Source organism: Lactuca virosa, chromosome 1 (assembly GCF_052849685.1).
Source record: "Lactuca virosa cultivar CGN04683 chromosome 1, Lactuca_virosa_CGN04683_v6, whole genome shotgun sequence".
NCBI classification, from domain to species: domain Eukaryota; kingdom Viridiplantae; phylum Streptophyta; class Magnoliopsida; order Asterales; family Asteraceae; genus Lactuca; species Lactuca virosa.
In genome coordinates this window covers 66,260,941-66,275,499 of record NC_136426.1, presented here as the reverse complement: position 1 = coordinate 66,275,499, position 14,559 = coordinate 66,260,941, and the positions used below count along the sequence as shown (strand labels likewise).

Here is a 14,559-nt window from a genome sequence, read left to right as displayed (position 1 = left end):
AAATTTCATTTTTAGTATAACCAAAACATAGATATCGTTTAATCCAAACATTCTAAAAAGATGATTAATTAAAAACATTTATCAAAGTTCATCCCAAAATATATATTGCGGAAACCCGGGTGTGTGCGTTGCGATCAAGCCGGACCCTTCCTTTCCAAACCGATAAAACCTGAAACCAAAACTGTAAACCGTAAGCACGAATCTTAGTGAGTTCCCCAGAGCATATCCCACATAATCCACATAATCCACATAACCGCATAAACCAGATCAATCATATAGGCCATAACAATCATATAAGGGAGTCATGGAAACCCTCCAAGGTCTTATACACATAATCAAATAAATCATATCAAATACACAATCCATGCAAATAAACATATAAGGAAGCCTTGGAAACCCTCCAAGGTCTTACTACGGGTGCCACTGGAACCCCCACATGGTCTTAGCCCACTGCCATGAGAATCCCTACATGGTCTCAACCACTTGCCATGGGAACCCCCACATGGTCTTAACTACTGCCACGGGAACCCCCCGGGGTCTTCCATACAAATGTCATACCAACATAACACATAATCAATTAACAGTACACATATGAAAACTCTATAAGCCATACATACAAACATATAAAGGTGCCATGGAAACCCTCCATGGTCTTACACCGGTTGCCATGGGAACCCCCACATGGTCTTAGCCTGGACTGCCATGGGAACCCCCACATGGCCTTATATCCAACTGCCTCGGGAACCCCCCCGAGGTCTTCCATGCAAGTATCACAAAGATAACTAGCATACCAAATACCACACAATCAACTAGCATACCGCATATAACTCATTGCCATGGGAACCCCCACATGGTCTTCACATAAATACACAATGTATCAATAGTAAATTCACAATAATCATCTTAACTAAATAAATGGGCCGACCTTGGTGCCTTAGACCCATTGGTATGGTGAGGAGACTCACCTGACACTGCTGAAGTCCCATGGATAAAACTCTAGCTGCTAGTTGAAAGATTCCCGAACTGTCAATCATCAAAACGACACCCAATTAATAATTGGGTTCCAATACATAACCATAGATCTACACTTGGGGTAAATGGACCATTTTACCCCTAACCTAGCTTGGTTCAAAAACTAAGGCCCAAACTCACACTCTGAAGGCCCAAAAGCCCAATAATCAACCAAGGCCCAACATATGGCGCAATTTTCCAAATTAGGCCCAAACCTCTACATGGAATTATTTCAGGGCTCAACCATTTATTCTTGTCCAACACTTGGTATTCTGGTGGCCCAATATCTCATAATCATCAAGGCCTAATTATGGCCCACTTATGGCCCAATTTTCCAAATTGGGCCCAAGCCTTTCCAACGGGCCTTATCCTAAAGCCCAATCATTTCATTAGTCCATAAATATGTTCCCAATTGGCCCACGAAGGCCCACATAAAGTCAATCCAAGAAGTGGCCCAATAAGAACCCAAACCCAATTAGGGTTTTTCACATAAAATGACGATTAGGGTTAAGTGTTCCTACTTAACCCATTAAAGACTTAATCCATTAAGGACTTAATCCATTAAGTCCACCACTCCACTAGTCCAAACATACAATGTGGTCGGGTGTAATTCAAAATTCCAAATCCAACGGTCCAAACGCGGGTCCCGACAAATCCAAAACTAACATACCCAAAATTAGGGTTTTCTAAACCCTAATTAGGGTTTCCAACCCAATAACATTCCAATTAGTCCATTTGTGAAGTTTTGGGTCAAATTAGGGTTTCACTAGGTCAATTTGTGTTACATAAATTAGGCACCACCCACTACCACCCTAGGTAGTGGTGGTCAATGGCGGTCCATGGCGACAGCCACCACCTCGTGGTGGTGGTGGCTGTGTTTTTAGGCCAATACAATACTAAAAGTACTCCAACTCATAGTCCAAACGCACCCAAATTCACACCGCCACCGGAGATGGTGGCTAACGGTGGCAGAATGGCGACAGTGGGTGGCAGCCACCACCTCACGGTGGTGGTGGTGGGACTTCCTTGGTTTCCAGCCGAGCAAACCCACAAACACACTCACAAATACAATCTGAACATGTAAACACCTCCAACTCAACCACCTTGGGTGGCAAACGACGACTAGAGCAACAACGAATTGCACAGGCGGCGGCGGCGGACCGGTGACAACGCAACAGAAGAAGAACGGGGAAGGAGAGGAGGTCGTGACCCCGACTGGTGAACGACAGCGGCAACAAATCATGTTCTACTAACCGCCCACTGTCCCGACGACCAAGGGCATCCTTCGTTTTCAACGGAATGAATGCAGCGGTGGCAGCTAGGTTTCGGCGATCCACAACAGCAACAGAAACACGACAGTGACTGCTCGTGGTCCTTGCTAGCGACGGAAGCAACTACGGGCTGGATGGTTGATGGCTCACATTGGCGGTTATGGAGGGATGACGGCTGGAGAGACAAGGTGGTGAAGGTGGCGGCTGGAGGATACGTGAGTCTAGGGTTAGGGTTAAGTGATGCAACGGGAGGGAAAAGATGCACCGGTTAAATCCCGTGTTCCATACAACTTTATTCAAAATCGACAATTCCAGTCCCTCCCACTATAACCTTTCCAAATAAAGTCCAGAATTGACCATTTCTACCCTAACTTCTGAAATCCCTTTCAACTCCAATCCAAAATTTACCCAACAGCCCTCAGCTTTCAAAATCCTTTCATAATAAGTCCAATACTTACCAAACACCCTTGTCTTCTAAAAATCTTTACAAAATAAATCCCGAAATTACACTTTAACCCCCGAATAATCCAATTTATAACATTTGGCTCCCCAAAACCAACACCCCCACTAAATAATATGGATTTAGGGCGACTATTCGTTCATCAGTTTTATCTATTTATTTATTTAATTAATAGGATGTTACATTAATGCTCAAAAATCATTATGAAATGATATTTTCTAATAATATATAATCTTATAGGGTCACACCTTATAACAAGTAAACGCTAATTGATTACTTATTAAGTAATATGATTATTAATAAATTAGATTTCGTCCTCGAAATCATTCCTTACCATCCCTTACACGCCAACAACTTTGACGACACGACCACAATCCCGAGCATACCATAGCCTTTCCAAGGCAACCAAAACCAACCCCATAGGGTTCTAAAACCCGAAGATGAAATGAATTCCTTGCAACATAATCACATTTACTCAGTCTGGAATCTGAAATCTCGAGATGGTCTGACTCCCTGACATACGCCCATACTGAAGCAAAGATGAATCCATCCTAATAAATTTCCCAACTGACTCCTCAGCTTCTGATATTAGGAATTTCCTGTTAGAAACAGAATCACTGACTAACTATCCCTGTAGATCACTACACTTGACAGTAGGCTAAGATAATCCTTCGAGTAAAAGATCCATCCCTACAACAGTTAGACTCAGACTATTATGAGATTATTTAATCCAACTGCGAACAACTTAGCGTATACCTCGAATACGAGCAACTCCATGTATGAATCCCAAGTCACTAAAATCAATCCAACTCATATTGCTGCCAAATAACTGCTTTCCTGAAGAACAACTGGGACCTCCCCGGTCCCAACTTGTCTGCCAACTGTCTGAAACACCGGGCACCTAGCCGATTGCTGAGCCAAAAACACACGCACAACAGTCCCACATGACCTCTCAAGGATACCTCGTCTAGCAATAACTGCCCTATCTATACCGCTACTCATGGCTCATTCAATCCTTTGATCCATCCGATCATGATAGGTCGACAACCTGTCGCCACTGAATCTGACGCAAAAGGTGAATGCTACTAGAATAATTGTAGTCTTGCATCATACCCGGTCTCCTTCGACCTACCGTTTCCTAATTCAATTATGTTGTGATCTACTCACAACCTTGTGAACTGGCCCAACCTGGCCTAAGTCATCTGAACAAATCCGTGAATGCCACGGCTACCCTGCATTCTATCTGTACCTCCCACACTATATGGCCGTTTGTGAATGCTACGGCTCCCCCACAGTCTTGCAACACTTTCCATACTATCTGACTACTAGTGAATGCTACGGCTCCCCCGTAGTCTTACAACACTTTCATCCTACTGACCATGAGTGAATGCTACGGCTCCCCCATAGTCTTACAACACTTTCATCCTAACTGACCATTAGTGAATGTTACGGCTCCCCCGTATCCTTACAACACTTTCACCCCAACTGACCATTAGTGAATGCTACGGCTCCCCCGTAGTCTTACAACACTTTCATCCCAACACAACCGCAACCCACTGCCTTACTCCTAATATATCAATTCGAAATGCATACAAAGTCGAGCACGCACTTGACCGAACACCCGAACTGAACTCAATTCATGACTGGAGCCCCAAAATGCTTCCCCAAATTTTGCTATCAAGCCCCCAAGAAGACGCGATTCACACGCTGCGGAGTTTTACCGAACTCCAAACTCACACAACCCTCAAACCAAATAGCCACTTGGGCTGCCATTTTCCTCGATGAGGATGAGAAACCCATCCCGGTCTCATACCTGCCCCTGTCCTGAATACATGTGCGATTCTCCCCCACTTAGATTTGACCAAGTCTTCTCAATACATGAGATTTGAAGGATTCCCAGTCCTTTTTACTCTTTAATAACCAAACTGTTGACAACCTGTTGCTTACCCGTGCCAGTGTTCTATTACTGGCCCAAACCCCAAAAGACCACACAACTCCTAAAGATCAGACGAACACTTCCCGGATCCTAGAAAAACTAATAATCTCAGACATCTTGAAATGATGCCACACTTATATCTTGGAATCCAAATAACCAATTCCCAGACCAAAGCCTCCACAGTAGACCACTTCCCTTGGCGCTTCCAAAAGACGACCCAAGCATAATGGTTGAGTCACCAATCCTGACCGTAGACCTTCCGCATCACGTCTCAGAATCGATCTCGACCATAGACCAAGATAACATTGGACGCTCCAAACCTTCAAAGAGGGAAACGACTTTTCACTAACCACCCCGTAACTCACGACATGCAAATGACATATGACAATGTTTGAAGCTATAACCCAAAGACAAGCAGGGAAACAAACCCCAAGATACACTTACTAAACCCCTTGAAACGAAAAACTCTCTCGTGCGGTTTCCCGCAAGTACTGAACCGAATCCGGCCTGGCTAGCCACTCAAAAGCTGACCCGAACTCTTGGGTCTCTTTCCGGGACCCTCTAATATATGCACCTGATCTGGTCCCCTCTTCCCAATGTGTTCCAATTCAATCCCTCGCTCTTGGCTCTAGAAATCATATCATCCAGGATCTCTCACCCTGACACACTCACCAACTTAATCGTCAACGGCTGAACTATAATAGCTGGAGCAACCTCTGCCCTAATCGGGCTACAACTACTCCCAAGACATAGTCTCAAATCCCGAATGCATAATAGAATGCACAATCAATCTATGTCGTCCGATATAAGAGATCCATAGCGAACTCAAAACCCTGGCAGTCCTTCCACTAACTGGCTCAGCATCGGCTCCGGGACCAAACCCTGGTCCTTCCTTATGTATGATCATCCTTATCTGGCAAAGCAGCTATCTCTACTATCAGAGAATAACCAAGAATTATCCTTCTCATAAGCTTCTTATATTCTTCAAGACTCTCACCGATTCGAGTATGGATCCTGTGCTTTCAGTAGTATGGGCCCATACTACCTTCCACACATATCCATACTTTCCCCAACAATCCTCCCGAATCCTCTAAGTCACCTACTCCACTGGTGCACCAAATATCCGCTAAACAACAACACAATACCCACCAAAGCAACTCCTAATCTTCCCCTAGGTTCCCAACCTCACCGAACCGCCCCACAATCTCATTGGAGCATATCCTAGGATTTCCTAGGTTCCCAACCTCACCCTGCCATCAGCTGCTGAGGAACTCCTCATGATGCCAACCATCTACCTCCTGAATATCATCATATTCACTTAGTAGCTGACTCCCATCATTCAAGAGTTCCACAAAGCACAAAGAAAGTAGCATTCATGCAATAGCACTCCGATCCAAAGAACTACCATAGAACATTCAGCCCACATACCATAACTCGTGCTATCCACATCCATCCATCCTCACTGCTGTCTGCCTTATGCATGCAAATTATACACATAACATGATCTAATAGACTGTCGAATAATAGACTCTACCCTAGGACCATAACCAGACAAGGAACAGGAAATTTATTTCACAAAAAGCTGAATTCTTAGAAAACAAGTTTCTAATGGATGAAGAAAATGGGAGGGGTGTAGAACTTGAAGAATATCAAGAACCACAACCTGATGCAACTCAAGTTGGCACTAGTACTTAACAATAAATTGTTGAAGATGAAGACATTGTTGTCCTTCAATCTAATTAAACATAAGACATTCGCATATCTGATAGGATTCGTCAGGAACCTGAGAGATATAGATTTCTCATTGACGAATGCTTCATGATGACGAATACTGATGAGCCCATCAGCTACCAGTATGCTATGTCAGATCATGAATATGACAAATGGCTTGAAGATATGAACATAAAGATATCCATGCGTGAAAACCAAGTTTGGTATTTGGTTGAACTTCCTCCCCATGGTAAGACTATTGGGAGTGAGTGAGTCTTCAAGAAGAAGACTGAAATGGATGGCAATTTACATACATTTAAAGCAAGACTTTTTGTAACATGATTCACTCAAATTTATGGAGTTAATTATGATGAAACCTTTTCTCCAGTCGTTATGATTAAATCAATTAGGATACTATTTTCCATAGCAGCATATTATGACTATGAGATATGACAAATGAATGTCAAAACTGCTTTTTCTAAATAGACACTTAGAAGTAGATGTCTATATGGTTCAACATGAAGGTTTTGTTGATCAAAGGCATCCTAATAAAGTGTGTAAACTCAAGAGATGTATTTACGAGTCCAAACATGCATCTCGAAATTGAAATCATCGTTTCGATGATGAAATCACAAAGTATGGTTTTATCATAAACGAAGAAGAATCTTATGTTTATAAGAAAACTAGTCGGAGCTCAATGAATTTCCTGGTCCTACAAGTTGATGGCATACTTATCACGGGAAATCATATCCCGACTTTGCAAGGTGTAAAGTCTTGGCTTGGAAAGTGTTTTTTAATGAAGGATCTAGGTGAGGCAACATACATTCTTGGTATAAAGATCTACAGAGAGAGATCAAAACAGTTAATTGTTTTAGTCAAAGTACATACATTGTCAAAGTCTTGAAGCGATTAAAGATGGAATACTCTAAGAGAGGATTCATGCCAATGGCACAAGGCACATCACTAAGTTTAACTCAATGTCCTAGAACAAAGACTGAGATAAAGATGAAAAATATTCCATATGCTTTGACGGTTGAATCCATCATGTATGTCAAAATATCAACAAAATCCAGGAGACAGACACTGTATGGTTGTGAAGAACATTTTGAAGTACTTAAGAAGAACTAAGGATATGTTCCTCATTTATGGATGTGTGGAAGAAGATCTAAGTGTGAAGTGTTACACTGATGCTAGTTTCCAAAAAAACTATCTAAGAAGATCGCGATGATTGTAAGTTACAATAAGGATATGTCTTTCTTATCAATATGGGTACACTATCTTAAAAGAGCTCCGAGAAGAGTATTGTAGCGCATTCCACTGTAGAGCCATAATATATTGTTGCTTTAGAAGCTGGAAAGGAAGTTGCTTGGATGAAGAAATTCATTGGACATCTAGGGGTTGTTCCTTCTATTTTGGATGCCCTACAAATATTTTGTGACAATGAGGGTGCTATTGATTTTGACAAAGATATCAGATCACATCAGAAGAACATGCACATTAATCGAAGGTTCAACTACATTCGATATGAAGTTTGAAGAGGTGAAATAAGTATTCGCAAAGTATACACTGATCAAAATTTTGCGGACCAATTAATGAAGCCCATTCCTCAAGCTAAGTTTTAAGGTCATGCTCGAGGAATTGGACTTTGCAATTCTAGTGACTGGATTTAATCTTTGTTTTAGTATTGAATGTTCGAACATTATAAGGCATCAACTAATGTAATGACTTTGATATATATATATATATATATATATATATATATATATATATATATGGATTATGATATTTTCATTAATTACTCGTTGTGTTCCATATTAACATGTTTAATCCTTGAGTAACTTAGTCACTTTAAAATCCATAGTTATACACTATTATGGGAATAATAATGAAGTAACACTGATATGAATTGGATTCGTTCACAAAACATTGTAACCAGTTGCATATGTACTTGCTAGAGAACAAGTATTGTATATGACCTGTTCAAGATAACGTTATGGATCGCTATCATGAATGATACTCGACAAAGGTAATATATTTGAATCCTTAATACATGAGATACATATTTGGGACTTTATTATAGGGAATGTTGTACTTTAATGTAGTCAATTGTTGTCTTTAAACAAACATTTATAAAGGCTATTATTAGTTATAACATAAACCATGCAAGAGGCGTATGTAGTCGAGATGAAATTTGTTCCTTTTATGTGTTCAGATTTAGATATCTAAGGCGCCTTACCAAAATTTGAACACTTAATGAGACTGAATGCGTTCAGTATCTGATGTTCAACATATGAAATTTTTTCCTTTTATGTCTTGAGATTTAGATATCTAAGGCGCCTTACCAAAATCTTAACACTTAATGAGACTGAATGCGATCCGTATCTGATGTTCAAAATGATGTCATTGAAAATAGGATAACTAATTACTTACCTTATGCATCAGTTGTATCATTGAGATTTTTGAAAGTAGATGTTGATGAATGGCACTTCGTCGTGTGTTATTGGGGTGGGGGGGTAGTGAGATGTTGCTAAACGTCCACCACTGTCTATATCAATTCATTATGACACTTGTGCAAGTGGGAGATTGAAATATCTTTATGCTTAATAATAATTATGAATGATATTTGCTAATAATATATGATCATATAGGGTCACACATTATAACAAGTAAACACTAATTGTTTATTTATTAAGTAATATGATTATTAATAAATATTATCAACACTTGTATTAATTAGGGATTTATTGTTTTATGGAAATAATAATAAAAGAGTATAACTAGTTATTTATATCACATGGTATGATTAAATAAGTAGTGTACAACATTTTGGACTTACGGAAGACCACTAACATATGTGATGTACATTTAAATAATAATAAGAAGTGTTAGGCACTCATTCTCCTTCTTTTTCATGAAACCGTCCATACCTAGTACTAGGTATGGTTGGTTAGTTGCTTTGACTATTTCTTACACCTCTCACATTACTTGCAAGTATTGAACTCGTTTAATGAAAGCATGGGCTCTAACATGTGAGTGTAAGTATAAAAGGATTAAAGAAGACATAAACTAGTTTAGTTGTTCCTCTTCTTTTTGTGTAAAGTGTTGTGAGTAATTGGGTGTTCAAGTTGCTTCTCATTTGATGACTTATTTAGTATAAGTCTGTAAGTCTTAAGAAAAACTATATACAAGTGATAGACCAACATCGTATAGTGGCTTGGTGGCTTGTTGGTGGATACACATAGAGAGATTCTACTTTAGATCTTTGTCATCTTCATCAACTTTCAAGCCTCCCATTCAGGACGCAAAGGAATACAAAGGTTGTTAATATTCCCCACCCCCTCTATGGTTGTTGTTTTCTTTCTAAACTTTGCAAGTAGATCCTTTGGTGGGAATAAAACTAGTTTCTGTTGTTCAAATTTTAAATGCTTCTTTTGCTAATCTTGTGTTTTAAAAACAAACTTTTGAATAAAAACCCAACAACTATTTATAATATATCTTTTCCCTATGGAAACCTTCCTCAATCACCACCCATAAGTTATAAATCGGGACCTAAAATTGACCAAAATACCCCTAGGGGTAATAAAACTTCCAAACTCTCAAAATGTTCATTTTTAACCTAATTAAGATTCTTGGAAGTGAAATCAGACCAAATGGATAAACTAAACTCTAAGAATTGACAAAATACGAACGAAGTTAGTAGGTTTTTACATGTCAGTGCATGTGTGACATTCTACATTACACGTCGTTTTATCCTAGGTGCATTTCGCATTCTGTAAAATAGTTTGCCATTTTTCAGTTTTCATTCCTATTTGGTCATCCTACTTTGCATCTTAACTTGTGGTTTCTTATAGTAGTATTATGTACAATCACTATGGGTTCCCAAAAATAATTAGAAGGCATTTAGAAATGCTAACACACTTAAATTAATCCATTAAGTTCATCACAATCACTCTATGGTCTTATTGCTTATCCTAACCGATAAAAAATGACCACCAAAATAGATTAACAAATTGTAATGATTATGGTTCTGTTTTGGCCGACCAACCGCCCCGTACACATCGACATTTTTAATCGAATTTATTATAATTTAATTATGTCTATATTTTCAAACAAATACAAAAACGGTGATGGTTGTGGGTCGAGAGTATTCCATCCTGAGGATGATTGGACTTGTAGTATGTGGGCATTCCAACCCGATGGTTGAGGGCCTGGGGTATTCCATCCTGATGGATGATTGGACCCATAATATGCTGTTTGTTATTGTATGTGCATTGTTGTGTGTATGGATATTTTGGGGGTAACTCACTAAGCGTTCGAGCTTACAGATTTAGTTTATTGTTTCAGGTTCAGCGGACGACCGCGGGAAGGCGAAGGCGTGATCGTACACTTCCTCGATTGATGATTTGATTTCTGGGAACTCTGATGTTTAAACTATTTTGAAAACAAATTGTAATAACTGAATGGTTTTAAATGATTTAAAAAGTTTAAATTGGCTCGAATTTTTATGGATGTTACAAGTTGGTATCAGAGCCTTGGTTTAAGTGAATTGGAGGAACACTCATGTGAATCCAGTCTCAAACTAAGGAAAAAGATTTTCAAAATGGTTTTTAAATGGTTTTCAAAATAAGTAATAGAGGATGCGAAGTGTACGATCAGCCGGAGCCAGTAAATAGACCCCAAAATACCAAGCAGTTATTTGATTATGTGATATGTTAGAACAACATGCTAGTACTAGGCTAGGGATCTTCAGGGATTGCATGATAGAATTGTCTGATTACATGATGCCTGATAGCTTAGAGTTTTCCTTATATGAAATTGACATCATTACTTATTTCATGTTCTTGTATGATGAAGGGCTTAGGGTAGGATCAGGTATTCGAAAGTCTATAAGGTCCAGCGTTATGTATGGCTAACATACACTAGTGCTGCAGAATTGGTTGAAGTTTCATGGATGGGTGGGTAGTGAGAGGCCGGGAGCCCAGTTATGAGATAGTTTGCATTCCTCTAGGAGTGAGTATTGAGCGCTCGCTATGTATATGTATATTGTTAGGGTGTTGTGGTTATACTTGAGACAAATATGGGTAGGTGTGGAAGGTAGTATGGGCCCGTACTACTGAAAGCACATGACCCATACGCGTATCATGGAAGTCACAACCCCTAGGGTTTTGGTTGGGAGTTGATTCCCGGGTTGTTATTGTGACAACCATCAAATTTCGGTCAAGTCAAAGTCAAACAAAGTCAACAAGTTAAATCGGTCAACTCCATTAACCCTTGTATGTTAGGGTTTACGTTATGTAATCACTGTACAATTCGCTATTTTAATGAGAAAACATCATTTGGAAAGTTCATGTGTTTGATATTCCTTAGCCTTAACAGTGCTAAACAACGAACCAAAGCGATAAAACACTATTGCACAATCATCGGGATTGTGTAGGACACTAAATCATGGCTTAACGGGGTCTATGGACCTTGCGTTGCGAAGCCGGACACTCAAAAAGATCACAAACGAAACCTCTCTCAATCTCATTCAAACCCTACTCAAGATTACTTGACGCTAATAGGATCAAAACTCATACACTACGATATAAATTGACGTTAATAGCAACATAGTATAGTACAACGTTATAACTATAATCAAATTAAATTATGATACCATATTAAAATCAAATCAAAATATAATGCTCTAATTAAATTTAAAAGAATCAAACTTGAATGCTATAATTAAACTTCAAATCAAAGTAGATTGTTATAATCAAATAATAACTCATCTTTTATAAAACTCCATTTTTATAAACTTTACATTAAATTTTATAAAACTCTATTTTTATAAACTTTACATTAAATTTTATAAAACTCTTATATTAATTATGTAAAAGATGCTTGTGTTAGTGGGAAATTATGAAGACCATCAAAAGCAAAAAGATTATTCCCATGGTCTCCCACTCACACCTCCCATCCACATTCCTTTCCTTTTTCTCCCAACACATTATTCTCATCACCACTTAAACCTTCTCTATTCTTTCTCTCACTCTTAATCTCGAAATTCATCCAAGAAATACTCATATTCCAGTCAAGAACAATCTATTATACTCAAATCTTCATCCCTCTTGAAGCATTCATCAAGGTATGTTGTTAAAAGTTTCAAATTCATACAAGAAATAAATTAAATCCACCAAAATATCTAAAACTCATTTTATGCATAAACCTGATTTTTCTCAGAATCCCATCAATAAAATAAGAAGTTCTGGAAATTTTCAGAAAATAACTTATTTTTATTGAATTACTATAATTATTGCAATAAAGTATGGCAATAATTCACATAAAATACTTTTTGCATTCAATAAATTCTGAGAAAATTCTGGGATGACCAATATATTGATTAAACATAATTTATGAAGTTTCATGCATTTATATTACTGTTTACTATTATTTATGATTTTATTGATTAATTAATAATGAAATATATAAAAAATACTTCCCATAGTCACAAATATCCGAAACTTATACACTGGGCTCTACATCATGTTATAAAACTATGGTTAATTTTACAGAATTTTTGGGAATCATTTAGTATTTTTCCCGAATTTTGTTGTTGTTTAATCATTAAAGTATTAAATAAATACTAAAACAGTTCAGAAAAATATAAAAATTTTACAGTAATTAATATTGTATGAAATAATGTTTTCTTAATAATTTCATAATTTTTCAATACTGTGTACTATTTAAAACCATTTTCCTAAGTATTTAAGCATGCAAAAATGCATTTTAATGATTATTTCATATAAATAATTGTTAAAATCTGTAAATAATTATAATTGGGCAAGTTATTATTTTAATAAGAAATTATTAAAATCTGGCCTAAATTGAAAATATAAATTAATTATGCAAAGTAATTAATTCAATTTAAAATTCATTTAACAAATGAATACCTTAATATTATAATCAAAATGAATTATTGTTAATTCATCTAATATAAGAATATGTGTCTAATTATTTGTATTAGTACTCTATTCTCGTTTAGCTGTTCCTAAACCAAAACTATTAATTATATTAGGTTCTACGCCATTTTGACCCGAACCGTCTATCGTACGACACATGCATTTCGTTTTGGGACTAATGTGAGTAATCTACCCCATATTTTATAATTTTCAATACTTTTGGGGTGTATCATGTGGTTCTAATATGTTCCAACTTCATTTTATTGTTTTATCACAATTGAGACATTGTTGGGACATTTATACGTGAGTCGTTAATTGTATAACTATTGTTTGTTTACGCTACATGTACTTGTAGTGCATTATCATTTTTAGTCTAATCTTCATGGCTATGCCCGTATTCTTGAGGTACGTTATGGACAATAATAGCGCTATTGGGTTGACCACCCCGCCTTGGGACGCTAAGGTGATTGATCGCACGTGGTTGAGTGTGTATGATGATTAGATGCTCCATCCTATATATAAATATATATATATATATATATATATATATATATATATATATATATATATATACACATATGTATATATAGGGTGAGGACTTATTGTTGTTGTTATCATTTGTTAATCAATTTTTGATTTATAAACCGTTATCTCAAATACAATTGTTTGCCGACTTCAAAAGAAAACAAATTTCCAATTATAAAGGTTTCAACTTCACAATTTTCTCTACTAAAATTAGATTACTCACCAACTCTCGTAGTTGACCTGTTTTTACCCATGATGCAGATTTGAAGAATGAAGTTGATGAAAAATAGGTTGTGCCTTAGAAATCCACAAGACTATTTAAATTTGATGTAATAAATGTTGTTCGTATTTGGATTTGTATTTGTATGTTGTGGATCTTGTTTTCATACTTAGTACTTAATTGAATCTAATTATATTATAACATAGTTGTCATGAGACTTTGAACAATATATCACGCCTCGATCGATTCCGACAAGGATCGGGGTGTGACAGATTGGTATCAGAGCCCTTGACTATAGGGAATTAGGTTAATTGCCTTGACCTAGTCTATAGCCTCTAGGGTCCTCTCGTAGGCTAGTTTATAAAATGCACACACAACTGCATGCAATTCACACTTAGAAAATCCTAGGAATACCTTTGTGTGTTAATTGCTCCCTTATGTGCATACGTATTACTCCTGACACTTATATGAGTGCATACACTTGTGAA

At 37.5% G+C, this 14,559-nt stretch overlaps 1 long non-coding RNA gene across 1 annotated transcript; it reads left to right on the top strand.

The window, feature by feature from the left end:
• The first annotated feature begins 12,466 nt into the window (after positions 1–12,466).
• Positions 12,467–14,194, top strand: LOC145107738 (uncharacterized). The gene is made up of 3 exons (XR_013707948.1): positions 12,467–12,512; positions 13,443–13,506; positions 14,113–14,194. It is a non-coding gene; the product is annotated as an uncharacterized LOC145107738 (long non-coding RNA).
• The last annotated feature ends 365 nt before the right edge of the window (positions 14,195–14,559 follow it).